Below are 24,948 nucleotides of genomic sequence, written 5' to 3' on the forward strand. Positions count from 1 at the left end.
CAGATGGACAGGCATTCATGTGGCAGGACCCTTTGTGTGACATCACAATCTGCCCTCTATGACATCACAAGCTGCTCACTCGGAATCCGGCGGAACCTGACAGCCAGACAGTCACTTGGAACAGACAGGCAGACAGGACAGTCATGTGTAGGTGAGCTGGGTGGGCCAATGTTTTCTTTTATTGGCAGTTACCACCCAAATGATGGTCCGAAGAAGGTAAGTGATACTTTTTCTAAATCCCCCTCTCAATGATCATCAATTGTTGGGCTTGGAAAAAAATGGAAGAGGAAAAAAAATTCCCAAAACAAAAGAGAATAAAGAGGAAAAAAAATTCCCAAAACAAAAGAGAGAGAAAAGAGAGCGCAAAAAGAAAAGAAAAAAAATATATAAGAGATCAAGAAAAAAAAAAAAAAACAAGCCATTTCAAATCGAGAGGGAGGGGGTCCAAAAATTCCATTGCTTTGATCCAGTTGATGTTTCCGTGGTAAGATCGTAGGTAAGTCACATAGCGTTTGCATATTTATTGGGAGGTCGCAGCGATTGATAAGTCCTTTAATTTAGGCAGGCTTCCGGTCTTTTGGCTAGGCCGCATATGCTGATATCAAGTGTAGTGTCACGTCAAGTAATTAACTGCCTCGATTCCAGAAAGTACAATTCAAGGAGTCAAGAAATAGTCACAAAATGATACACTGAGGCAGGATTTGAAAGTATTTATGCACAAGGGTTAAACCTTGAAGCAGCAAATGCATGCATTTCTAAATACAAAGGTGCACAAACAATTGATACTCCAAATCAAGTGCCAGGAATGGAAATAGTCTTTTTTTGGATAACAGATTAGGAAGGTGCACCGGTCCTGGAAGTACTGCAATACCAGGTCAATGCGTGGAGTGGACAGAGCAAGCTCTTCTTCCATCTCCCTGTTCTAAAAATCCATTTAATATATGGCCCCCAGATAGGGGGCGTATCAGATATTAAACTGATAAGAACAGATACTACACTTGATCTTAGCCAAAAGGCCGAGAAGCGATAACCCGAATGGGGTCCCAGCAAAGCGCGCAAACCGGAATTCGGCCACCAACACTGGTGGAGAAGAGATCAGCACCACGGACACATCTAACACACACACATCACTTCTTTGACGTTGCAGTCTGAAAGATACCAGGCTGTACGGCAGGTATGAATAGGACTTGAAGTGCTGGACAGGGACCGGAGGACGAGTAGCCATCCAACTGATTTTGTGATTAGGTCGTCGGCGGGCGGGCAGGGTGCCTCAGCTGGGTAGGAGGCCAAATTTGCATGTGCTCCGCCCCGTCTGTTGACGTCGCGTCAACAGACACACACCCACTAGGCAGACGACCAACAGGCAAGCAGCAGCAGCCAGCTGTCTCCTCGCTCTTTGCTGCCGCATGCCTGTGTCCCTGACGAACTGCTGCTGAGTAAATCAATCAGCTAGCTGCTGCAGAGGAGAAGGAGGAATCTTGCACAATCAGGTGCAATGACGGCTTTCCTGTTTTGAGCCCATTCAGCAGCAGTAGTAGTAGACAGTCAGATGGACAGGCATTCATGTGGCAGGACCCTTTGTGTGACATCACAATCTGCCCTCTATGACATCACAAGCTGCTCACTCGGAATCCGGCGGAACCTGACAGCCAGACAGTCACTTGGAACAGACAGGCAGACAGGACAGTCATGTGTAGGTGAGCTGGGTGGGCCAATGTTTTCTTTTATTGGCAGTTACCACCCAAATGATGGTCCGAAGAAGGTAAGTGATACTTTTTCTAAATCCCCCTCTCAATGATCATCAATTGTTGGGCTTGGAAAAAAATGGAAGAGGAAAAAAAATTCCCAAAACAAAAGAGAATAAAGAGGAAAAAAAATTCCCAAAACAAAAGAGAGAGAAAAGAGAGCGCAAAAAGGAAAAGAAAAAAAATATATAAGAGATCAAGAAAAAAAAAAAAAAACAAGCCATTTCAAATCGAGAGGGAGGGGGTCCAAAAATTCCATTGCTTTGATCCAGTTGATGTTTCCGTGGTAAGATCGTAGGTAAGTCACATAGCGTTTGCATATTTATTGGGAGGTCGCAGCGATTGATAAGTCCTTTAATTTAGGCAGGCTTCCGGTCTTTTGGCTAGGCCGCATATGCTGATATCAAGTGTAGTGTCACGTCAAGTAATTAACTGCCTCGATTCCAGAAAGTACAATTCAAGGAGTCAAGAAATAGTCACAAAATGATACACTGAGGCAGGATTTGAAAGTATTTATGCACAAGGGTTAAACCTTGAAGCAGCAAATGCATGCATTTCTAAATACAAAGGTGCACAAACAATTGATACTCCAAATCAAGTGCCAGGAATGGAAATAGTCTTTTTTTGGATAACAGATTAGGAAGGTGCACCGGTCCTGGAAGTACTGCAATACCAGGTCAATGCGTGGAGTGGACAGAGCAAGCTCTTCTTCCATCTCCCTGTTCTAAAAATCCATTTAATATATGGCCCCCAGATAGGGGGCGTATCAGATATTAAACTGATAAGAACAGATACTACACTTGATCTTAGCCAAAAGGCCGAGAAGCGATAACCCGAATGGGGTCCCAGCAAAGCGCGCAAACCGGAATTCGGCCACCAACACTGGTGGAGAAGAGATCAGCACCACGGACACATCTAACACACACACATCACTTCTTTGACGTTGCAGTCTGAAAGATACCAGGCTGTACGGCAGGTATGAATAGGACTTGAAGTGCTGGACAGGGACCGGAGGACGAGTAGCCATCCAACTGATTTTGTGATTAGGTCGTCGGCGGGCGGGCAGGGTGCCTCAGCTGGGTAGGAGGCCAAATTTGCATGTGCTCCGCCCCGTCTGTTGACGTCGCGTCAACAGACACACACCCACTAGGCAGACGACCAACAGGCAAGCAGCAGCAGCCAGCTGTCTCCTCGCTCTTTGCTGCCGCATGCCTGTGTCCCTGACGAACTGCTGCTGAGTAAATCAATCAGCTAGCTGCTGCAGAGGAGAAGGAGGAATCTTGCACAATCAGGTGCAATGACGGCTTTCCTGTTTTGAGCCCATTCAGCAGCAGTAGTAGTAGACAGTCAGATGGACAGGCATTCATGTGGCAGGACCCTTTGTGTGACATCACAATCTGCCCTCTATGACATCACAAGCTGCTCACTCGGAATCCGGCGGAACCTGACAGCCAGACAGTCACTTGGAACAGACAGGCAGACAGGACAGTCATGTGTAGGTGAGCTGGGTGGGCCAATGTTTTCTTTTATTGGCAGTTACCACCCAAATGATGGTCCGAAGAAGGTAAGTGATACTTTTTCTAAATCCCCCTCTCAATGATCATCAATTGTTGGGCTTGGAAAAAAATGGAAGAGGAAAAAAAATTCCCAAAACAAAAGAGAATAAAGAGGAAAAAAAATTCCCAAAACAAAAGAGAGAGAAAAGAGAGCGCAAAAAGAAAAGAAAAAAAATATATAAGAGATCAAGAAAAAAAAAAAAAAACAAGCCATTTCAAATCGAGAGGGAGGGGGTCCAAAAATTCCATTGCTTTGATCCAGTTGATGTTTCCGTGGTAAGATCGTAGGTAAGTCACATAGCGTTTGCATATTTATTGGGAGGTCGCAGCGATTGATAAGTCCTTTAATTTAGGCAGGCTTCCGGTCTTTTGGCTAGGCCGCATATGCTGATATCAAGTGTAGTGTCACGTCAAGTAATTAACTGCCTCGATTCCAGAAAGTACAATTCAAGGAGTCAAGAAATAGTCACAAAATGATACACTGAGGCAGGATTTGAAAGTATTTATGCACAAGGGTTAAACCTTGAAGCAGCAAATGCATGCATTTCTAAATACAAAGGTGCACAAACAATTGATACTCCAAATCAAGTGCCAGGAATGGAAATAGTCTTTTTTTGGATAACAGATTAGGAAGGTGCACCGGTCCTGGAAGTACTGCAATACCAGGTCAATGCGTGGAGTGGACAGAGCAAGCTCTTCTTCCATCTCCCTGTTCTAAAAATCCATTTAATATATGGCCCCCAGATAGGGGGCGTATCAGATATTAAACTGATAAGAACAGATACTACACTTGATCTTAGCCAAAAGGCCGAGAAGCGATAACCCGAATGGGGTCCCAGCAAAGCGCGCAAACCGGAATTCGGCCACCAACACTGGTGGAGAAGAGATCAGCACCACGGACACATCTAACACACACACATCACTTCTTTGACGTTGCAGTCTGAAAGATACCAGGCTGTACGGCAGGTATGAATAGGACTTGAAGTGCTGGACAGGGACCGGAGGACGAGTAGCCATCCAACTGATTTTGTGATTAGGTCGTCGGCGGGCGGGCAGGGTGCCTCAGCTGGGTAGGAGGCCAAATTTGCATGTGCTCCGCCCCGTCTGTTGACGTCGCGTCAACAGACACACACCCACTAGGCAGACGACCAACAGGCAAGCAGCAGCAGCCAGCTGTCTCCTCGCTCTTTGCTGCCGCATGCCTGTGTCCCTGACGAACTGCTGCTGAGTAAATCAATCAGCTAGCTGCTGCAGAGGAGAAGGAGGAATCTTGCACAATCAGGTGCAATGACGGCTTTCCTGTTTTGAGCCCATTCAGCAGCAGTAGTAGTAGACAGTCAGATGGACAGGCATTCATGTGGCAGGACCCTTTGTGTGACATCACAATCTGCCCTCTATGACATCACAAGCTGCTCACTCGGAATCCGGCGGAACCTGACAGCCAGACAGTCACTTGGAACAGACAGGCAGACAGGACAGTCATGTGTAGGTGAGCTGGGTGGGCCAATGTTTTCTTTTATTGGCAGTTACCACCCAAATGATGGTCCGAAGAAGGTAAGTGATACTTTTTCTAAATCCCCCTCTCAATGATCATCAATTGTTGGGCTTGGAAAAAAATGGAAGAGGAAAAAAAATTCCCAAAACAAAAGAGAATAAAGAGGAAAAAAAATTCCCAAAACAAAAGAGAGAGAAAAGAGAGCGCAAAAAGAAAAGAAAAAAAATATATAAGAGATCAAGAAAAAAAAAAAAAACAAGCCATTTCAAATCGAGAGGGAGGGGGTCCAAAAATTCCATTGCTTTGATCCAGTTGATGTTTCCGTGGTAAGATCGTAGGTAAGTCACATAGCGTTTGCATATTTATTGGGAGGTCGCAGCGATTGATAAGTCCTTTAATTTAGGCAGGCTTCCGGTCTTTTGGCTAGGCCGCATATGCTGATATCAAGTGTAGTGTCACGTCAAGTAATTAACTGCCTCGATTCCAGAAAGTACAATTCAAGGAGTCAAGAAATAGTCACAAAATGATACACTGAGGCAGGATTTGAAAGTATTTATGCACAAGGGTTAAACCTTGAAGCAGCAAATGCATGCATTTCTAAATACAAAGGTGCACAAACAATTGATACTCCAAATCAAGTGCCAGGAATGGAAATAGTCTTTTTTTGGATAACAGATTAGGAAGGTGCACCGGTCCTGGAAGTACTGCAATACCAGGTCAATGCGTGGAGTGGACAGAGCAAGCTCTTCTTCCATCTCCCTGTTCTAAAAATCCATTTAATATATGGCCCCCAGATAGGGGGCGTATCAGATATTAAACTGATAAGAACAGATACTACACTTGATCTTAGCCAAAAGGCCGAGAAGCGATAACCCGAATGGGGTCCCAGCAAAGCGCGCAAACCGGAATTCGGCCACCAACACTGGTGGAGAAGAGATCAGCACCACGGACACATCTAACACACACACATCACTTCTTTGACGTTGCAGTCTGAAAGATACCAGGCTGTACGGCAGGTATGAATAGGACTTGAAGTGCTGGACAGGGACCGGAGGACGAGTAGCCATCCAACTGATTTTGTGATTAGGTCGTCGGCGGGCGGGCAGGGTGCCTCAGCTGGGTAGGAGGCCAAATTTGCATGTGCTCCGCCCCGTCTGTTGACGTCGCGTCAACAGACACACACCCACTAGGCAGACGACCAACAGGCAAGCAGCAGCAGCCAGCTGTCTCCTCGCTCTTTGCTGCCGCATGCCTGTGTCCCTGACGAACTGCTGCTGAGTAAATCAATCAGCTAGCTGCTGCAGAGGAGAAGGAGGAATCTTGCACAATCAGGTGCAATGACGGCTTTCCTGTTTTGAGCCCATTCAGCAGCAGTAGTAGTAGACAGTCAGATGGACAGGCATTCATGTGGCAGGACCCTTTGTGTGACATCACAATCTGCCCTCTATGACATCACAAGCTGCTCACTCGGAATCCGGCGGAACCTGACAGCCAGACAGTCACTTGGAACAGACAGGCAGACAGGACAGTCATGTGTAGGTGAGCTGGGTGGGCCAATGTTTTCTTTTATTGGCAGTTACCACCCAAATGATGGTCCGAAGAAGGTAAGTGATACTTTTTCTAAATCCCCCTCTCAATGATCATCAATTGTTGGGCTTGGAAAAAAATGGAAGAGGAAAAAAAATTCCCAAAACAAAAGAGAATAAAGAGGAAAAAAAATTCCCAAAACAAAAGAGAGAGAAAAGAGAGCGCAAAAAGAAAAGAAAAAAAATATATAAGAGATCAAGAAAAAAAAAAAAAAACAAGCCATTTCAAATCGAGAGGGAGGGGGTCCAAAAATTCCATTGCTTTGATCCAGTTGATGTTTCCGTGGTAAGATCGTAGGTAAGTCACATAGCGTTTGCATATTTATTGGGAGGTCGCAGCGATTGATAAGTCCTTTAATTTAGGCAGGCTTCCGGTCTTTTGGCTAGGCCGCATATGCTGATATCAAGTGTAGTGTCACGTCAAGTAATTAACTGCCTCGATTCCAGAAAGTACAATTCAAGGAGTCAAGAAATAGTCACAAAATGATACACTGAGGCAGGATTTGAAAGTATTTATGCACAAGGGTTAAACCTTGAAGCAGCAAATGCATGCATTTCTAAATACAAAGGTGCACAAACAATTGATACTCCAAATCAAGTGCCAGGAATGGAAATAGTCTTTTTTTGGATAACAGATTAGGAAGGTGCACCGGTCCTGGAAGTACTGCAATACCAGGTCAATGCGTGGAGTGGACAGAGCAAGCTCTTCTTCCATCTCCCTGTTCTAAAAATCCATTTAATATATGGCCCCCAGATAGGGGGCGTATCAGATATTAAACTGATAAGAACAGATACTACACTTGATCTTAGCCAAAAGGCCGAGAAGCGATAACCCGAATGGGGTCCCAGCAAAGCGCGCAAACCGGAATTCGGCCACCAACACTGGTGGAGAAGAGATCAGCACCACGGACACATCTAACACACACACATCACTTCTTTGACGTTGCAGTCTGAAAGATACCAGGCTGTACGGCAGGTATGAATAGGACTTGAAGTGCTGGACAGGGACCGGAGGACGAGTAGCCATCCAACTGATTTTGTGATTAGGTCGTCGGCGGGCGGGCAGGGTGCCTCAGCTGGGTAGGAGGCCAAATTTGCATGTGCTCCGCCCCGTCTGTTGACGTCGCGTCAACAGACACACACCCACTAGGCAGACGACCAACAGGCAAGCAGCAGCAGCCAGCTGTCTCCTCGCTCTTTGCTGCCGCATGCCTGTGTCCCTGACGAACTGCTGCTGAGTAAATCAATCAGCTAGCTGCTGCAGAGGAGAAGGAGGAATCTTGCACAATCAGGTGCAATGACGGCTTTCCTGTTTTGAGCCCATTCAGCAGCAGTAGTAGTAGACAGTCAGATGGACAGGCATTCATGTGGCAGGACCCTTTGTGTGACATCACAATCTGCCCTCTATGACATCACAAGCTGCTCACTCGGAATCCGGCGGAACCTGACAGCCAGACAGTCACTTGGAACAGACAGGCAGACAGGACAGTCATGTGTAGGTGAGCTGGGTGGGCCAATGTTTTCTTTTATTGGCAGTTACCACCCAAATGATGGTCCGAAGAAGGTAAGTGATACTTTTTCTAAATCCCCCTCTCAATGATCATCAATTGTTGGGCTTGGAAAAAAATGGAAGAGGAAAAAAAATTCCCAAAACAAAAGAGAATAAAGAGGAAAAAAAATTCCCAAAACAAAAGAGAGAGAAAAGAGAGCGCAAAAAGAAAAGAAAAAAAATATATAAGAGATCAAGAAAAAAAAAAAAAAACAAGCCATTTCAAATCGAGAGGGAGGGGGTCCAAAAATTCCATTGCTTTGATCCAGTTGATGTTTCCGTGGTAAGATCGTAGGTAAGTCACATAGCGTTTGCATATTTATTGGGAGGTCGCAGCGATTGATAAGTCCTTTAATTTAGGCAGGCTTCCGGTCTTTTGGCTAGGCCGCATATGCTGATATCAAGTGTAGTGTCACGTCAAGTAATTAACTGCCTCGATTCCAGAAAGTACAATTCAAGGAGTCAAGAAATAGTCACAAAATGATACACTGAGGCAGGATTTGAAAGTATTTATGCACAAGGGTTAAACCTTGAAGCAGCAAATGCATGCATTTCTAAATACAAAGGTGCACAAACAATTGATACTCCAAATCAAGTGCCAGGAATGGAAATAGTCTTTTTTTGGATAACAGATTAGGAAGGTGCACCGGTCCTGGAAGTACTGCAATACCAGGTCAATGCGTGGAGTGGACAGAGCAAGCTCTTCTTCCATCTCCCTGTTCTAAAAATCCATTTAATATATGGCCCCCAGATAGGGGGCGTATCAGATATTAAACTGATAAGAACAGATACTACACTTGATCTTAGCCAAAAGGCCGAGAAGCGATAACCCGAATGGGGTCCCAGCAAAGCGCGCAAACCGGAATTCGGCCACCAACACTGGTGGAGAAGAGATCAGCACCACGGACACATCTAACACACACACATCACTTCTTTGACGTTGCAGTCTGAAAGATACCAGGCTGTACGGCAGGTATGAATAGGACTTGAAGTGCTGGACAGGGACCGGAGGACGAGTAGCCATCCAACTGATTTTGTGATTAGGTCGTCGGCGGGCGGGCAGGGTGCCTCAGCTGGGTAGGAGGCCAAATTTGCATGTGCTCCGCCCCGTCTGTTGACGTCGCGTCAACAGACACACACCCACTAGGCAGACGACCAACAGGCAAGCAGCAGCAGCCAGCTGTCTCCTCGCTCTTTGCTGCCGCATGCCTGTGTCCCTGACGAACTGCTGCTGAGTAAATCAATCAGCTAGCTGCTGCAGAGGAGAAGGAGGAATCTTGCACAATCAGGTGCAATGACGGCTTTCCTGTTTTGAGCCCATTCAGCAGCAGTAGTAGTAGACAGTCAGATGGACAGGCATTCATGTGGCAGGACCCTTTGTGTGACATCACAATCTGCCCTCTATGACATCACAAGCTGCTCACTCGGAATCCGGCGGAACCTGACAGCCAGACAGTCACTTGGAACAGACAGGCAGACAGGACAGTCATGTGTAGGTGAGCTGGGTGGGCCAATGTTTTCTTTTATTGGCAGTTACCACCCAAATGATGGTCCGAAGAAGGTAAGTGATACTTTTTCTAAATCCCCCTCTCAATGATCATCAATTGTTGGGCTTGGAAAAAAATGGAAGAGGAAAAAAAATTCCCAAAACAAAAGAGAATAAAGAGGAAAAAAAATTCCCAAAACAAAAGAGAGAGAAAAGAGAGCGCAAAAAGAAAAGAAAAAAAATATATAAGAGATCAAGAAAAAAAAAAAAAAACAAGCCATTTCAAATCGAGAGGGAGGGGGTCCAAAAATTCCATTGCTTTGATCCAGTTGATGTTTCCGTGGTAAGATCGTAGGTAAGTCACATAGCGTTTGCATATTTATTGGGAGGTCGCAGCGATTGATAAGTCCTTTAATTTAGGCAGGCTTCCGGTCTTTTGGCTAGGCCGCATATGCTGATATCAAGTGTAGTGTCACGTCAAGTAATTAACTGCCTCGATTCCAGAAAGTACAATTCAAGGAGTCAAGAAATAGTCACAAAATGATACACTGAGGCAGGATTTGAAAGTATTTATGCACAAGGGTTAAACCTTGAAGCAGCAAATGCATGCATTTCTAAATACAAAGGTGCACAAACAATTGATACTCCAAATCAAGTGCCAGGAATGGAAATAGTCTTTTTTTGGATAACAGATTAGGAAGGTGCACCGGTCCTGGAAGTACTGCAATACCAGGTCAATGCGTGGAGTGGACAGAGCAAGCTCTTCTTCCATCTCCCTGTTCTAAAAATCCATTTAATATATGGCCCCCAGATAGGGGGCGTATCAGATATTAAACTGATAAGAACAGATACTACACTTGATCTTAGCCAAAAGGCCGAGAAGCGATAACCCGAATGGGGTCCCAGCAAAGCGCGCAAACCGGAATTCGGCCACCAACACTGGTGGAGAAGAGATCAGCACCACGGACACATCTAACACACACACATCACTTCTTTGACGTTGCAGTCTGAAAGATACCAGGCTGTACGGCAGGTATGAATAGGACTTGAAGTGCTGGACAGGGACCGGAGGACGAGTAGCCATCCAACTGATTTTGTGATTAGGTCGTCGGCGGGCGGGCAGGGTGCCTCAGCTGGGTAGGAGGCCAAATTTGCATGTGCTCCGCCCCGTCTGTTGACGTCGCGTCAACAGACACACACCCACTAGGCAGACGACCAACAGGCAAGCAGCAGCAGCCAGCTGTCTCCTCGCTCTTTGCTGCCGCATGCCTGTGTCCCTGACGAACTGCTGCTGAGTAAATCAATCAGCTAGCTGCTGCAGAGGAGAAGGAGGAATCTTGCACAATCAGGTGCAATGACGGCTTTCCTGTTTTGAGCCCATTCAGCAGCAGTAGTAGTAGACAGTCAGATGGACAGGCATTCATGTGGCAGGACCCTTTGTGTGACATCACAATCTGCCCTCTATGACATCACAAGCTGCTCACTCGGAATCCGGCGGAACCTGACAGCCAGACAGTCACTTGGAACAGACAGGCAGACAGGACAGTCATGTGTAGGTGAGCTGGGTGGGCCAATGTTTTCTTTTATTGGCAGTTACCACCCAAATGATGGTCCGAAGAAGGTAAGTGATACTTTTTCTAAATCCCCCTCTCAATGATCATCAATTGTTGGGCTTGGAAAAAAATGGAAGAGGAAAAAAAATTCCCAAAACAAAAGAGAATAAAGAGGAAAAAAAATTCCCAAAACAAAAGAGAGAGAAAAGAGAGCGCAAAAAGAAAAGAAAAAAAATATATAAGAGATCAAGAAAAAAAAAAAAAAACAAGCCATTTCAAATCGAGAGGGAGGGGGTCCAAAAATTCCATTGCTTTGATCCAGTTGATGTTTCCGTGGTAAGATCGTAGGTAAGTCACATAGCGTTTGCATATTTATTGGGAGGTCGCAGCGATTGATAAGTCCTTTAATTTAGGCAGGCTTCCGGTCTTTTGGCTAGGCCGCATATGCTGATATCAAGTGTAGTGTCACGTCAAGTAATTAACTGCCTCGATTCCAGAAAGTACAATTCAAGGAGTCAAGAAATAGTCACAAAATGATACACTGAGGCAGGATTTGAAAGTATTTATGCACAAGGGTTAAACCTTGAAGCAGCAAATGCATGCATTTCTAAATACAAAGGTGCACAAACAATTGATACTCCAAATCAAGTGCCAGGAATGGAAATAGTCTTTTTTTGGATAACAGATTAGGAAGGTGCACCGGTCCTGGAAGTACTGCAATACCAGGTCAATGCGTGGAGTGGACAGAGCAAGCTCTTCTTCCATCTCCCTGTTCTAAAAATCCATTTAATATATGGCCCCCAGATAGGGGGCGTATCAGATATTAAACTGATAAGAACAGATACTACACTTGATCTTAGCCAAAAGGCCGAGAAGCGATAACCCGAATGGGGTCCCAGCAAAGCGCGCAAACCGGAATTCGGCCACCAACACTGGTGGAGAAGAGATCAGCACCACGGACACATCTAACACACACACATCACTTCTTTGACGTTGCAGTCTGAAAGATACCAGGCTGTACGGCAGGTATGAATAGGACTTGAAGTGCTGGACAGGGACCGGAGGACGAGTAGCCATCCAACTGATTTTGTGATTAGGTCGTCGGCGGGCGGGCAGGGTGCCTCAGCTGGGTAGGAGGCCAAATTTGCATGTGCTCCGCCCCGTCTGTTGACGTCGCGTCAACAGACACACACCCACTAGGCAGACGACCAACAGGCAAGCAGCAGCAGCCAGCTGTCTCCTCGCTCTTTGCTGCCGCATGCCTGTGTCCCTGACGAACTGCTGCTGAGTAAATCAATCAGCTAGCTGCTGCAGAGGAGAAGGAGGAATCTTGCACAATCAGGTGCAATGACGGCTTTCCTGTTTTGAGCCCATTCAGCAGCAGTAGTAGTAGACAGTCAGATGGACAGGCATTCATGTGGCAGGACCCTTTGTGTGACATCACAATCTGCCCTCTATGACATCACAAGCTGCTCACTCGGAATCCGGCGGAACCTGACAGCCAGACAGTCACTTGGAACAGACAGGCAGACAGGACAGTCATGTGTAGGTGAGCTGGGTGGGCCAATGTTTTCTTTTATTGGCAGTTACCACCCAAATGATGGTCCGAAGAAGGTAAGTGATACTTTTTCTAAATCCCCCTCTCAATGATCATCAATTGTTGGGCTTGGAAAAAAATGGAAGAGGAAAAAAAATTCCCAAAACAAAAGAGAATAAAGAGGAAAAAAAATTCCCAAAACAAAAGAGAGAGAAAAGAGAGCGCAAAAAGAAAAGAAAAAAAATATATAAGAGATCAAGAAAAAAAAAAAAAAACAAGCCATTTCAAATCGAGAGGGAGGGGGTCCAAAAATTCCATTGCTTTGATCCAGTTGATGTTTCCGTGGTAAGATCGTAGGTAAGTCACATAGCGTTTGCATATTTATTGGGAGGTCGCAGCGATTGATAAGTCCTTTAATTTAGGCAGGCTTCCGGTCTTTTGGCTAGGCCGCATATGCTGATATCAAGTGTAGTGTCACGTCAAGTAATTAACTGCCTCGATTCCAGAAAGTACAATTCAAGGAGTCAAGAAATAGTCACAAAATGATACACTGAGGCAGGATTTGAAAGTATTTATGCACAAGGGTTAAACCTTGAAGCAGCAAATGCATGCATTTCTAAATACAAAGGTGCACAAACAATTGATACTCCAAATCAAGTGCCAGGAATGGAAATAGTCTTTTTTTGGATAACAGATTAGGAAGGTGCACCGGTCCTGGAAGTACTGCAATACCAGGTCAATGCGTGGAGTGGACAGAGCAAGCTCTTCTTCCATCTCCCTGTTCTAAAAATCCATTTAATATATGGCCCCCAGATAGGGGGCGTATCAGATATTAAACTGATAAGAACAGATACTACACTTGATCTTAGCCAAAAGGCCGAGAAGCGATAACCCGAATGGGGTCCCAGCAAAGCGCGCAAACCGGAATTCGGCCACCAACACTGGTGGAGAAGAGATCAGCACCACGGACACATCTAACACACACACATCACTTCTTTGACGTTGCAGTCTGAAAGATACCAGGCTGTACGGCAGGTATGAATAGGACTTGAAGTGCTGGACAGGGACCGGAGGACGAGTAGCCATCCAACTGATTTTGTGATTAGGTCGTCGGCGGGCGGGCAGGGTGCCTCAGCTGGGTAGGAGGCCAAATTTGCATGTGCTCCGCCCCGTCTGTTGACGTCGCGTCAACAGACACACACCCACTAGGCAGACGACCAACAGGCAAGCAGCAGCAGCCAGCTGTCTCCTCGCTCTTTGCTGCCGCATGCCTGTGTCCCTGACGAACTGCTGCTGAGTAAATCAATCAGCTAGCTGCTGCAGAGGAGAAGGAGGAATCTTGCACAATCAGGTGCAATGACGGCTTTCCTGTTTTGAGCCCATTCAGCAGCAGTAGTAGTAGACAGTCAGATGGACAGGCATTCATGTGGCAGGACCCTTTGTGTGACATCACAATCTGCCCTCTATGACATCACAAGCTGCTCACTCGGAATCCGGCGGAACCTGACAGCCAGACAGTCACTTGGAACAGACAGGCAGACAGGACAGTCATGTGTAGGTGAGCTGGGTGGGCCAATGTTTTCTTTTATTGGCAGTTACCACCCAAATGATGGTCCGAAGAAGGTAAGTGATACTTTTTCTAAATCCCCCTCTCAATGATCATCAATTGTTGGGCTTGGAAAAAAATGGAAGAGGAAAAAAAATTCCCAAAACAAAAGAGAATAAAGAGGAAAAAAAATTCCCAAAACAAAAGAGAGAGAAAAGAGAGCGCAAAAAGAAAAGAAAAAAAATATATAAGAGATCAAGAAAAAAAAAAAAAAACAAGCCATTTCAAATCGAGAGGGAGGGGGTCCAAAAATTCCATTGCTTTGATCCAGTTGATGTTTCCGTGGTAAGATCGTAGGTAAGTCACATAGCGTTTGCATATTTATTGGGAGGTCGCAGCGATTGATAAGTCCTTTAATTTAGGCAGGCTTCCGGTCTTTTGGCTAGGCCGCATATGCTGATATCAAGTGTAGTGTCACGTCAAGTAATTAACTGCCTCGATTCCAGAAAGTACAATTCAAGGAGTCAAGAAATAGTCACAAAATGATACACTGAGGCAGGATTTGAAAGTATTTATGCACAAGGGTTAAACCTTGAAGCAGCAAATGCATGCATTTCTAAATACAAAGGTGCACAAACAATTGATACTCCAAATCAAGTGCCAGGAATGGAAATAGTCTTTTTTTGGATAACAGATTAGGAAGGTGCACCGGTCCTGGAAGTACTGCAATACCAGGTCAATGCGTGGAGTGGACAGAGCAAGCTCTTCTTCCATCTCCCTGTTCTAAAAATCCATTTAATATATGGCCCCCAGATAGGGGGCGTATCAGATATTAAACTGATAAGAACAGATACTACACTTGATCTTAGCCAAAAGGCCGAGAAGCGATAACCCGAATGGGGTCCCAGCAAAGCGCGCAAACCGGAATTCGGCCACCAACACTGGTGGAGAAGAGATCAGCACCACGGACACATCTAACACACACACATCACTTCTTTGACGTTGCAGTCTGAAAGATACCAGGCTGTACGGCAGGTATGAATAGGACTTGAAGTGCTGGACAGGGACCGGAGGACGAGTAGCCATCCAACTGATTTTGTGATTAGGTCGTCGGCGGGCGGGCAGGGTGCCTCAGCTGGGTAGGAGGCCAAATTTGCATGTGCTCCGCCCCGTCTGTTGACGTCGCGTCAACAGACACACACCCACTAGGCAGACGACCAACAGGCAAGCAGCAGCAGCCAGCTGTCTCCTCGCTCTTTGCTGCCGCATGCCTGTGTCCCTGACGAACTGCTGCTGAGTAAATCAATCAGCTAGCTGCTGCAGAGGAGAAGGAGGAATCTTGCACAATCAGGTGCAATGACGGCTTTCCTGTTTTGAGCCCATTCAGCAGCAGTAGTAGTAGACAGTCAGATGGACAGGCATTCATGTGGCAGGACCCTTTGTGTGACATCACAATCTGCCCTCTATGACATCACAAGCTGCTCACTCGGAATCCGGCGGAACCTGACAGCCAGACAGTCACTTGGAACAGACAGGCAGACAGGACAGTCATGTGTAGGTGAGCTGGGTGGGCCAATGTTTTCTTTTATTGGCAGTTACCACCCAAATGATGGTCCGAAGAAGGTAAGTGATACTTTTTCTAAATCCCCCTCTCAATGATCATCAATTGTTGGGCTTGGAAAAAAATGGAAGAGGAAAAAAAATTCCCAAAACAAAAGAGAATAAAGAGGAAAAAAAATTCCCAAAACAAAAGAGAGAGAAAAGAGAGCGCAAAAAGAAAAGAAAAAAAATATATAAGAGATCAAGAAAAAAAAAAAAAAACAAGCCATTTCAAATCGAGAGGGAGGGGGTCCAAAAATTCCATTGCTTTGATCCAGTTGATGTTTCCGTGGTAAGATCGTAGGTAAGTCACATAGCGTTTGCATATTTATTGGGAGGTCGCAGCGATTGATAAGTCCTTTAATTTAGGCAGGCTTCCGGTCTTTTGGCTAGGCCGCATATGCTGATATCAAGTGTAGTGTCACGTCAAGTAATTAACTGCCTCGATTCCAGAAAGTACAATTCAAGGAGTCAAGAAATAGTCACAAAATGATACACTGAGGCAGGATTTGAAAGTATTTATGCACAAGGGTTAAACCTTGAAGCAGCAAATGCATGCATTTCTAAATACAAAGGTGCACAAACAATTGATACTCCAAATCAAGTGCCAGGAATGGAAATAGTCTTTTTTTGGATAACAGATTAGGAAGGTGCACCGGTCCTGGAAGTACTGCAATACCAGGTCAATGCGTGGAGTGGACAGAGCAAGCTCTTCTTCCATCTCCCTGTTCTAAAAATCCATTTAATATATGGCCCCCAGATAGGGGGCGTATCAGATATTAAACTGATAAGAACAGATACTACACTTGATCTTAGCCAAAAGGCCGAGAAGCGATAACCCGAATGGGGTCCCAGCAAAGCGCGCAAACCGGAATTCGGCCACCAACACTGGTGGAGAAGAGATCAGCACCACGGACACATCTAACACACACACATCACTTCTTTGACGTTGCAGTCTGAAAGATACCAGGCTGTACGGCAGGTATGAATAGGACTTGAAGTGCTGGACAGGGACCGGAGGACGAGTAGCCATCCAACTGATTTTGTGATTAGGTCGTCGGCGGGCGGGCAGGGTGCCTCAGCTGGGTAGGAGGCCAAATTTGCATGTGCTCCGCCCCGTCTGTTGACGTCGCGTCAACAGACACACACCCACTAGGCAGACGACCAACAGGCAAGCAGCAGCAGCCAGCTGTCTCCTCGCTCTTTGCTGCCGCATGCCTGTGTCCCTGACGAACTGCTGCTGAGTAAATCAATCAGCTAGCTGCTGCAGAGGAGAAGGAGGAATCTTGCACAATCAGGTGCAATGACGGCTTTCCTGTTTTGAGCCCATTCAGCAGCAGTAGTAGTAGACAGTCAGATGGACAGGCATTCATGTGGCAGGACCCTTTGTGTGACATCACAATCTGCCCTCTATGACATCACAAGCTGCTCACTCGGAATCCGGCGGAACCTGACAGCCAGACAGTCACTTGGAACAGACAGGCAGACAGGACAGTCATGTGTAGGTGAGCTGGGTGGGCCAATGTTTTCTTTTATTGGCAGTTACCACCCAAATGATGGTCCGAAGAAGGTAAGTGATACTTTTTCTAAATCCCCCTCTCAATGATCATCAATTGTTGGGCTTGGAAAAAAATGGAAGAGGAAAAAAAATTCCCAAAACAAAAGAGAATAAAGAGGAAAAAAAATTCCCAAAACAAAAGAGAGAGAAAAGAGAGCGCAAAAAGAAAAGAAAAAAAATATATAAGAGATCAAGAAAAAAAAAAAAAAACAAGCCATTTCAAATCGAGAGGGAGGGGGTCCAAAAATTCCATTGCTTTGATCCAGTTGATGTTTCCGTGGTAAGATCGTAGGTAAGTCACATAGCGTTTGCATATTTATTGGGAGGTCGCAGCGATTGATAAGTCCTTTAATTTAGGCAGGCTTCCGGTCTTTTGGCTAGGCCGCATATGCTGATATCAAGTGTAGTGTCACGTCAAGTAATTAACTGCCTCGATTCCAGAAAGTACAATTCAAGGAGTCAAGAAATAGTCACAAAATGATACACTGAGGCAGGATTTGAAAGTATTTATGCACAAGGGTTAAACCTTGAAGCAGCAAATGCATGCATTTCTAAATACAAAGGTGCACAAACAATTGATACTCCAAATCAAGTGCCAGGAATGGAAATAGTCTTTTTTTGGATAACAGATTAGGAAGGTGCACCGGTCCTGGAAGTACTGCAATACCAGGTCAATGCGTGGAGTGGACAGAGCAAGCTCTTCTTCCATCTCCCTGTTCTAAAAATCCATTTAATATATGGCCCCCAGATAGGGGGCGTATCAGATATTAAACTGATAAGAACAGATACTACACTTGATCTTAGCCAAAAGGCCGAGAAGCGATAACCCGAATGGGGTCCCAGCAAAGCGCGCAAACCGGAATTCGGCCACCAACACTGGTGGAGAAGAGATCAGCACCACGGACACATCTAACACACACACATCACTTCTTTGACGTTGCAGTCTGAAAGATACCAGGCTGTACGGCAGGTATGAATAGGACTTGAAGTGCTGGACAGGGACCGGAGGACGAGTAGCCATCCAACTGATTTTGTGATTAGGTCGTCGGCGGGCGGGCAGGGTGCCTCAGCTGGGTAGGAGGCCAAATTTGCATGTGCTCCGCCCCGTCTGTTGACGTCGCGTCAACAGACACACACCCACTAGGCAGACGACCAACAGGCAAGCAGCAGCAGCCAGCTGTCTCCTCGCTCTTTGCTGCCGCATGCCTGTGTCCCTGACGAACTGCTGCTGAGTAAATCAATCAGCTAGCTGCTGCAGAGGAGAAGGAGGAATCTTGCACAATCAGGTGCAATGACGGCTTTCCTGTTTTGAGCCCATTCAGCAGCAGTAGTAGTAGACAGTCAGATGGACAGGCATTCATGTGGCAGGACCCTTTGTGTGACATCACAATCTGCCCTCTATGACATCACAAGCTGCTCACTCGGAATCCGGCGGAACCTGACAGCCAGACAGTCACTTGGAACAGACAGGCAGACAGGACAGTCATGTGTAGGTGAGCTGGGTGGGCCAATGTTTTCTTTTATTGGCAGTTACCACCCAAATGATGGTCCGAAGAAGGTAAGTGATACTTTTTCTAAATCCCCCTCTCAATGATCATCAATTGTTGGGCTTGGAAAAAAATGGAAGAGGAAAAAAAATTCCCAAAACAAAAGAGAATAAAGAGGAAAAAAAATTCCCAAAACAAAAGAGAGAGAAAAGAGAGCGCAAAAAGAAAAGAAAAAAAATATATAAGAGATCAAGAAAAAAAAAAAAAAACAAGCCATTTCAAATCGAGAGGGAGGGGGTCCAAAAATTCCATTGCTTTGATCCAGTTGATGTTTCCGTGGTAAGATCGTAGGTAAGTCACATAGCGTTTGCATATTTATTGGGAGGTCGCAGCGATTGATAAGTCCTTTAATTTAGGCAGGCTTCCGGTCTTTTGGCTAGGCCGCATATGCTGATATCAAGTGTAGTGTCACGTCAAGTAATTAACTGCCTCGATTCCAGAAAGTACAATTCAAGGAGTCAAGAAATAGTCACAAAATGATACACTGAGGCAGGATTTGAAAGTATTTATGCACAAGGGTTAAACCTTGAAGCAGCAAATGCATGCATTTCTAAATACAAAGGTGCACAAACAATTGATACTCCAAATCAAGTGCCAGGAATGGAAATAGTCTTTTTTTGGATAACAGATTAGGAAGGTGCACCGGTCCTGGAAGTACTGCAATACCAGGTCAATGCGTGGAGTGGACAGAGCAAGCTCTTCTTCCATCTCCCTGTTCTAAAAATCCATTTAATATATGGCCCCCAGATAGGGGGCGTATCAGATATTAAACTGATAAGAACAGATTTTTTTTTTTTTTTTTTTTTTTTAAACCATCAGGTTAGAGAAATCATGCATTGTTCCAAAAGGAACTCACTCATAACCATGCGCCCTTCAAGCACATTCCTCCAAATCATCATACTGGTCTTTATTTTGCAATAACTTTTAAACTTATAGAGACTAGCATACTTTGCATTAGCCACACCTCCTTTTCGGTGCACCTCCCCAAACGATCCCGCCCCAAACACTGAGCCTGGGGGCCATTTTAAACAATACAAAAAAACCACACTAACCAAAATTTAACCAATTTGTACAAATTCTACTTCCTCTATCAAATGTCCATATCTCTCTTTAAAGTACTCCATTTTCCAATAATCATCCACATCAAAAAAACGGTCCTGAAACTTTGGCACTCCGCTTTTCAAGAAAAAAAAGGCCAAATTTTCTGGAATCCCTTCTATGCGAATGATATGCTTCCTGATTTTCTTTTCCTCTTTTGACACTTTAACCTCCACACTCTCAGGTATATTTTCCTCTTTCCTAGGCTTTTTCTTTTCAAGCTCCTCTTCCTCTTTTTCAAGGACATTCACTACCTTAACTTTCACCTCTGGCATCTTCTTCACCTCCTCTTCCGGCAAACTACATTCACTCACTGTCTCCATTGTATCTTCATCTGACAGCACTGGCTGACATTCCTCTGCTTTTTTACAATCCTGGCTTTCTTCTGTATATGATTCCTTCTGCTTTGCCTCCTCCACATTCACTCCACTTTCCTTATTTGCCTGCTTATCCTTTTTCTCAGAAGGAGCCTCATTCACCATACCCGGGCATTCTTTTGCGGAATGACCACATTTTCCACACAAATCACATGACCTCGGTTTGGGACAATTCCCTGCCTCATGGCCAGTCTGCTTACAGTTACGACAACATTTCCCCGTTGGGCAATTCTCACTGTTATGACCATATTGGTAACATTTCCTGCAGTACCTAGGTTGTCCCGGGTAAAACAAAAAACCACGGTATCCCCCCACACTGAAACTGGCTGGGGGGTGCATAACCCCACCCACATCATTTTGCTCGGGTCTTAACTTCACCCAGAATTTGTATTTGCCATTAAAAACTCCAAATGCATTTTTTTGGGGATCTCCCCCTCTCACAACAGTGCAATATCTTGACAAAAAGGTTCTTACCAGATTCAGTGGAGTATATGGGTTGTATAAGTGCACAATCACTGGTCTTTCCGTATTCAAAAATAAAGGCACAATCTCAATACCTTCCATATCCGGTTCCATGCTCTTAGCTCGAATCTTCTCAAAAGAAGGCAGGCATATTTGATCATCATAAAGAGTAACATCATACACTCCAGTATTAGGAAAGTCTTGAATACAAAAGATGTCGTCCAAAGTAAGCTCAGCCAGTCCAATCAGGATCTTCTTCACAATAAAGCTTAAGTCCTTTGTGCTCCTCACGTCAGAAACGACCTGCAGTCGAAAAGTATTGCGCATACCCGCCATATCAGCCAAATCGAGCTCGCCTCGCCTTTCTCGTTACCCTTGGAGCCCCCCAACTGGAAGGACCCCTGAATGCCTCCAGCTGGGACCAAGGCAGCAGATACTACACTTGATCGCCAGCCAAAAGGCCGAGAAGCGATAACCCGAATGGGGTCCCAGCAAAGCGCGCAAACCGGAATTCGGCCACCAACACTGGTGGAGAAGAGATCAGCACCACGGACACATCTAACACACACACATCACTTCTTTGACGTTGCAGTCTGAAAGATACCAGGCTGTACGGCAGGTATGAATAGGACTTGAAGTGCTGGACAGGGACCGGAGGACGAGTAGCCATCCAACTGATTTTGTGATTAGGTCGTCGGCGGGCGGGCAGGGTGCCTCAGCTGGGTAGGAGGCCAAATTTGCATGTGCTCCGCCCCGTCTGTTGACGTCGCGTCAACAGACACACACCCACTAGGCAGACGACCAACAGGCAAGCAGCAGCAGCCAGCTGTCTCCTCGCTCTTTGCTGCCGCATGCCTGTGTCCCTGACGAACTGCTGCTGAGTAAATCAATCAGCTAGCTGCTGCAGAGGAGAAGGAGGAATCTTGCACAATCAGGTGCAATGACGGCTTTCCTGTTTTGAGCCCATTCAGCAGCAGTAGTAGTAGACAGTCAGATGGACAGGCATTCATGTGGCAGGACCCTTTGTGTGACATCACAATCTGCCCTCTATGACATCACAAGCTGCTCACTCGGAATCCGGCGGAACCTGACAGCCAGACAGTCACTTGGAACAGACAGGCAGACAGGACAGTCATGTGTAGGTGAGCTGGGTGGGCCAATGTTTTCTTTTATTGGCAGTTACCACCCAAATGATGGTCCGAAGAAGGTAAGTGATACTTTTTCTAAATCCCCCTCTCAATGATCATCAATTGTTGGGCTTGGAAAAAAATGGAAGAGGAAAAAAAATTCCCAAAACAAAAGAGAATAAAGAGGAAAAAAAATTCCCAAAACAAAAGAGAGAGAAAAGAGAGCGCAAAAAGAAAAGAAAAAAAATATATAAGAGATCAAGAAAAAAAAAAAAAAACAAGCCATTTCAAATCGAGAGGGAGGGGGTCCAAAAATTCCATTGCTTTGATCCAGTTGATGTTTCCGTGGTAAGATCGTAGGTAAGTCACATAGCGTTTGCATATTTATTGGGAGGTCGCAGCGATTGATAAGTCCTTTAATTTAGGCAGGCTTCCGGTCTTTTGGCTAGGCCGCATATGCTGATATCAAGTGTAGTGTCACGTCAAGTAATTAACTGCCTCGATTCCAGAAAGTACAATTCAAGGAGTCAAGAAATAGTCACAAAATGATACACTGAGGCAGGATTTGAAAGTATTTATGCACAAGGGTTAAACCTTGAAGCAGCAAATGCATGCATTTCTAAATACAAAGGTGCACAAACAATTGATACTCCAAATCAAGTGCCAGGAATGGAAATAGTCTTTTTTTGGATAACAGATTAGGAAGGTGCACCGGTCCTGGAAGTACTGCAATACCAGGTCAATGCGTGGAGTGGACAGAGCAAGCTCTTCTTCCATCTCCCTGTTCTAAAAATCCATTTAATATATGGCCCCCAGATAGGGGGCGTATCAGATATTAAACTGATAAGAACAGATACTACACTTGATCTTAGCCAAAAGGCCGAGAAGCGATAACCCGAATGGGGTCCCAGCAAAGCGCGCAAACCGGAATTCGGCCACCAACACTGGTGGAGAAGAGATCAGCACCACGGACACATCTAACACACACACATCACTTCTTTGACGTTGCAGTCTGAAAGATACCAGGCTGTACGGCAGGTATGAATAGGACTTGAAGTGCTGGACAGGGACCGGAGGACGAGTAGCCATCCAACTGATTTTGTGATTAGGTCGTCGGCGGGCGGGCAGGGTGCCTCAGCTGGGTAGGAGGCCAAATTTGCATGTGCTCCGCCCCGTCTGTTGACGTCGCGTCAACAGACACACACCCACTAGGCAGACGACCAACAGGCAAGCAGCAGCAGCCAGCTGTCTCCTCGCTCTTTGCTGCCGCATGCCTGTGTCCCTGACGAACTGCTGCTGAGTAAATCAATCAGCTAGCTGCTGCAGAGGAGAAGGAGGAATCTTGCACAATCAGGTGCAATGACGGCTTTCCTGTTTTGAGCCCATTCAGCAGCAGTAGTAGTAGACAGTCAGATGGACAGGCATTCATGTGGCAGGACCCTTTGTGTGACATCACAATCTGCCCTCTATGACATCACAAGCTGCTCACTCGGAATCCGGCGGAACCTGACAGCCAGACAGTCACTTGGAACAGACAGGCAGACAGGACAGTCATGTGTAGGTGAGCTGGGTGGGCCAATGTTTTCTTTTATTGGCAGTTACCACCCAAATGATGGTCCGAAGAAGGTAAGTGATACTTTTTCTAAATCCCCCTCTCAATGATCATCAATTGTTGGGCTTGGAAAAAAATGGAAGAGGAAAAAAAATTCCCAAAACAAAAGAGAATAAAGAGGAAAAAAAATTCCCAAAACAAAAGAGAGAGAAAAGAGAGCGCAAAAAGAAAAGAAAAAAAATATATAAGAGATCAAGAAAAAAAAAAAAAAACAAGCCATTTCAAATCGAGAGGGAGGGGGTCCAAAAATTCCATTGCTTTGATCCAGTTGATGTTTCCGTGGTAAGATCGTAGGTAAGTCACATAGCGTTTGCATATTTATTGGGAGGTCGCAGCGATTGATAAGTCCTTTAATTTAGGCAGGCTTCCGGTCTTTTGGCTAGGCCGCATATGCTGATATCAAGTGTAGTGTCACGTCAAGTAATTAACTGCCTCGATTCCAGAAAGTACAATTCAAGGAGTCAAGAAATAGTCACAAAATGATACACTGAGGCAGGATTTGAAAGTATTTATGCACAAGGGTTAAACCTTGAAGCAGCAAATGCATGCATTTCTAAATACAAAGGTGCACAAACAATTGATACTCCAAATCAAGTGCCAGGAATGGAAATAGTCTTTTTTTGGATAACAGATTAGGAAGGTGCACCGGTCCTGGAAGTACTGCAATACCAGGTCAATGCGTGGAGTGGACAGAGCAAGCTCTTCTTCCATCTCCCTGTTCTAAAAATCCATTTAATATATGGCCCCCAGATAGGGGGCGTATCAGATATTAAACTGATAAGAACAGATACTACACTTGATCTTAGCCAAAAGGCCGAGAAGCGATAACCCGAATGGGGTCCCAGCAAAGCGCGCAAACCGGAATTCGGCCACCAACACTGGTGGAGAAGAGATCAGCACCACGGACACATCTAACACACACACATCACTTCTTTGACGTTGCAGTCTGAAAGATACCAGGCTGTACGGCAGGTATGAATAGGACTTGAAGTGCTGGACAGGGACCGGAGGACGAGTAGCCATCCAACTGATTTTGTGATTAGGTCGTCGGCGGGCGGGCAGGGTGCCTCAGCTGGGTAGGAGGCCAAATTTGCATGTGCTCCGCCCCGTCTGTTGACGTCGCGTCAACAGACACACACCCACTAGGCAGACGACCAACAGGCAAGCAGCAGCAGCCAGCTGTCTCCTCGCTCTTTGCTGCCGCATGCCTGTGTCCCTGACGAACTGCTGCTGAGTAAATCAATCAGCTAGCTGCTGCAGAGGAGAAGGAGGAATCTTGCACAATCAGGTGCAATGACGGCTTTCCTGTTTTGAGCCCATTCAGCAGCAGTAGTAGTAGACAGTCAGATGGACAGGCATTCATGTGGCAGGACCCTTTGTGTGACATCACAATCTGCCCTCTATGACATCACAAGCTGCTCACTCGGAATCCGGCGGAACCTGACAGCCAGACAGTCACTTGGAACAGACAGGCAGACAGGACAGTCATGTGTAGGTGAGCTGGGTGGGCCAATG

General features: G+C 45.6%; 14 non-coding genes and 1 pseudogene across 14 annotated transcripts; all 15 read right to left on the minus strand.

The window, feature by feature from the left end:
• Window positions 1-837: 837 nt before the first annotated feature.
• Window positions 838-1,028, minus strand: LOC146055541 (U2 spliceosomal RNA). Its single transcript, XR_014468750.1, has one exon. It is a non-coding gene; the product is annotated as a U2 spliceosomal RNA (small nuclear RNA).
• Window positions 1,029-2,384: 1,356 nt separating this feature from the next.
• Window positions 2,385-2,575, minus strand: LOC146055543 (U2 spliceosomal RNA). The gene has a single exon (XR_014468751.1). It is a non-coding gene; the product is annotated as a U2 spliceosomal RNA (small nuclear RNA).
• Window positions 2,576-3,930: 1,355 nt separating this feature from the next.
• Window positions 3,931-4,121, minus strand: LOC146055544 (U2 spliceosomal RNA). Its single transcript, XR_014468752.1, has one exon. It is a non-coding gene; the product is annotated as a U2 spliceosomal RNA (small nuclear RNA).
• Window positions 4,122-5,475: 1,354 nt separating this feature from the next.
• LOC146055545 (U2 spliceosomal RNA) lies at window positions 5,476-5,666 on the minus strand. The gene has a single exon (XR_014468753.1). It is a non-coding gene; the product is annotated as a U2 spliceosomal RNA (small nuclear RNA).
• A 1,355-nt stretch (window positions 5,667-7,021) lies between these two features.
• On the minus strand, window positions 7,022-7,212 carry LOC146055546 (U2 spliceosomal RNA). The gene has a single exon (XR_014468754.1). It is a non-coding gene; the product is annotated as a U2 spliceosomal RNA (small nuclear RNA).
• Window positions 7,213-8,567: 1,355 nt separating this feature from the next.
• Window positions 8,568-8,758, minus strand: LOC146055547 (U2 spliceosomal RNA). Its single transcript, XR_014468755.1, has one exon. It is a non-coding gene; the product is annotated as a U2 spliceosomal RNA (small nuclear RNA).
• A 1,355-nt stretch (window positions 8,759-10,113) lies between these two features.
• LOC146055549 (U2 spliceosomal RNA) lies at window positions 10,114-10,304 on the minus strand. The gene has a single exon (XR_014468757.1). It is a non-coding gene; the product is annotated as a U2 spliceosomal RNA (small nuclear RNA).
• Window positions 10,305-11,659: 1,355 nt separating this feature from the next.
• Window positions 11,660-11,850, minus strand: LOC146055550 (U2 spliceosomal RNA). Its single transcript, XR_014468758.1, has one exon. It is a non-coding gene; the product is annotated as a U2 spliceosomal RNA (small nuclear RNA).
• A 1,355-nt stretch (window positions 11,851-13,205) lies between these two features.
• On the minus strand, window positions 13,206-13,396 carry LOC146055551 (U2 spliceosomal RNA). Its single transcript, XR_014468759.1, has one exon. It is a non-coding gene; the product is annotated as a U2 spliceosomal RNA (small nuclear RNA).
• A 1,355-nt stretch (window positions 13,397-14,751) lies between these two features.
• Window positions 14,752-14,942, minus strand: LOC146055552 (U2 spliceosomal RNA). The gene has a single exon (XR_014468760.1). It is a non-coding gene; the product is annotated as a U2 spliceosomal RNA (small nuclear RNA).
• Window positions 14,943-16,297: 1,355 nt separating this feature from the next.
• On the minus strand, window positions 16,298-16,488 carry LOC146055554 (U2 spliceosomal RNA). The gene has a single exon (XR_014468761.1). It is a non-coding gene; the product is annotated as a U2 spliceosomal RNA (small nuclear RNA).
• A 1,355-nt stretch (window positions 16,489-17,843) lies between these two features.
• Window positions 17,844-18,034, minus strand: LOC146055555 (U2 spliceosomal RNA). The gene has a single exon (XR_014468762.1). It is a non-coding gene; the product is annotated as a U2 spliceosomal RNA (small nuclear RNA).
• Window positions 18,035-19,389: 1,355 nt separating this feature from the next.
• LOC146055561 (U2 spliceosomal RNA) lies at window positions 19,390-19,590 on the minus strand (annotated as a pseudogene).
• Window positions 19,591-22,522: 2,932 nt separating this feature from the next.
• LOC146055556 (U2 spliceosomal RNA) lies at window positions 22,523-22,713 on the minus strand. The gene has a single exon (XR_014468763.1). It is a non-coding gene; the product is annotated as a U2 spliceosomal RNA (small nuclear RNA).
• Window positions 22,714-24,068: 1,355 nt separating this feature from the next.
• On the minus strand, window positions 24,069-24,259 carry LOC146055557 (U2 spliceosomal RNA). Its single transcript, XR_014468764.1, has one exon. It is a non-coding gene; the product is annotated as a U2 spliceosomal RNA (small nuclear RNA).
• Window positions 24,260-24,948: the final 689 nt, after the last annotated feature.

This window comes from Crinia signifera, unplaced genomic scaffold (assembly GCF_055691185.1).
Source record: "Crinia signifera unplaced genomic scaffold, ASM5569118v1 HAP2_SCAFFOLD_473, whole genome shotgun sequence".
Classification (NCBI taxonomy): Eukaryota; Metazoa; Chordata; class Amphibia; order Anura; family Myobatrachidae; genus Crinia; species Crinia signifera.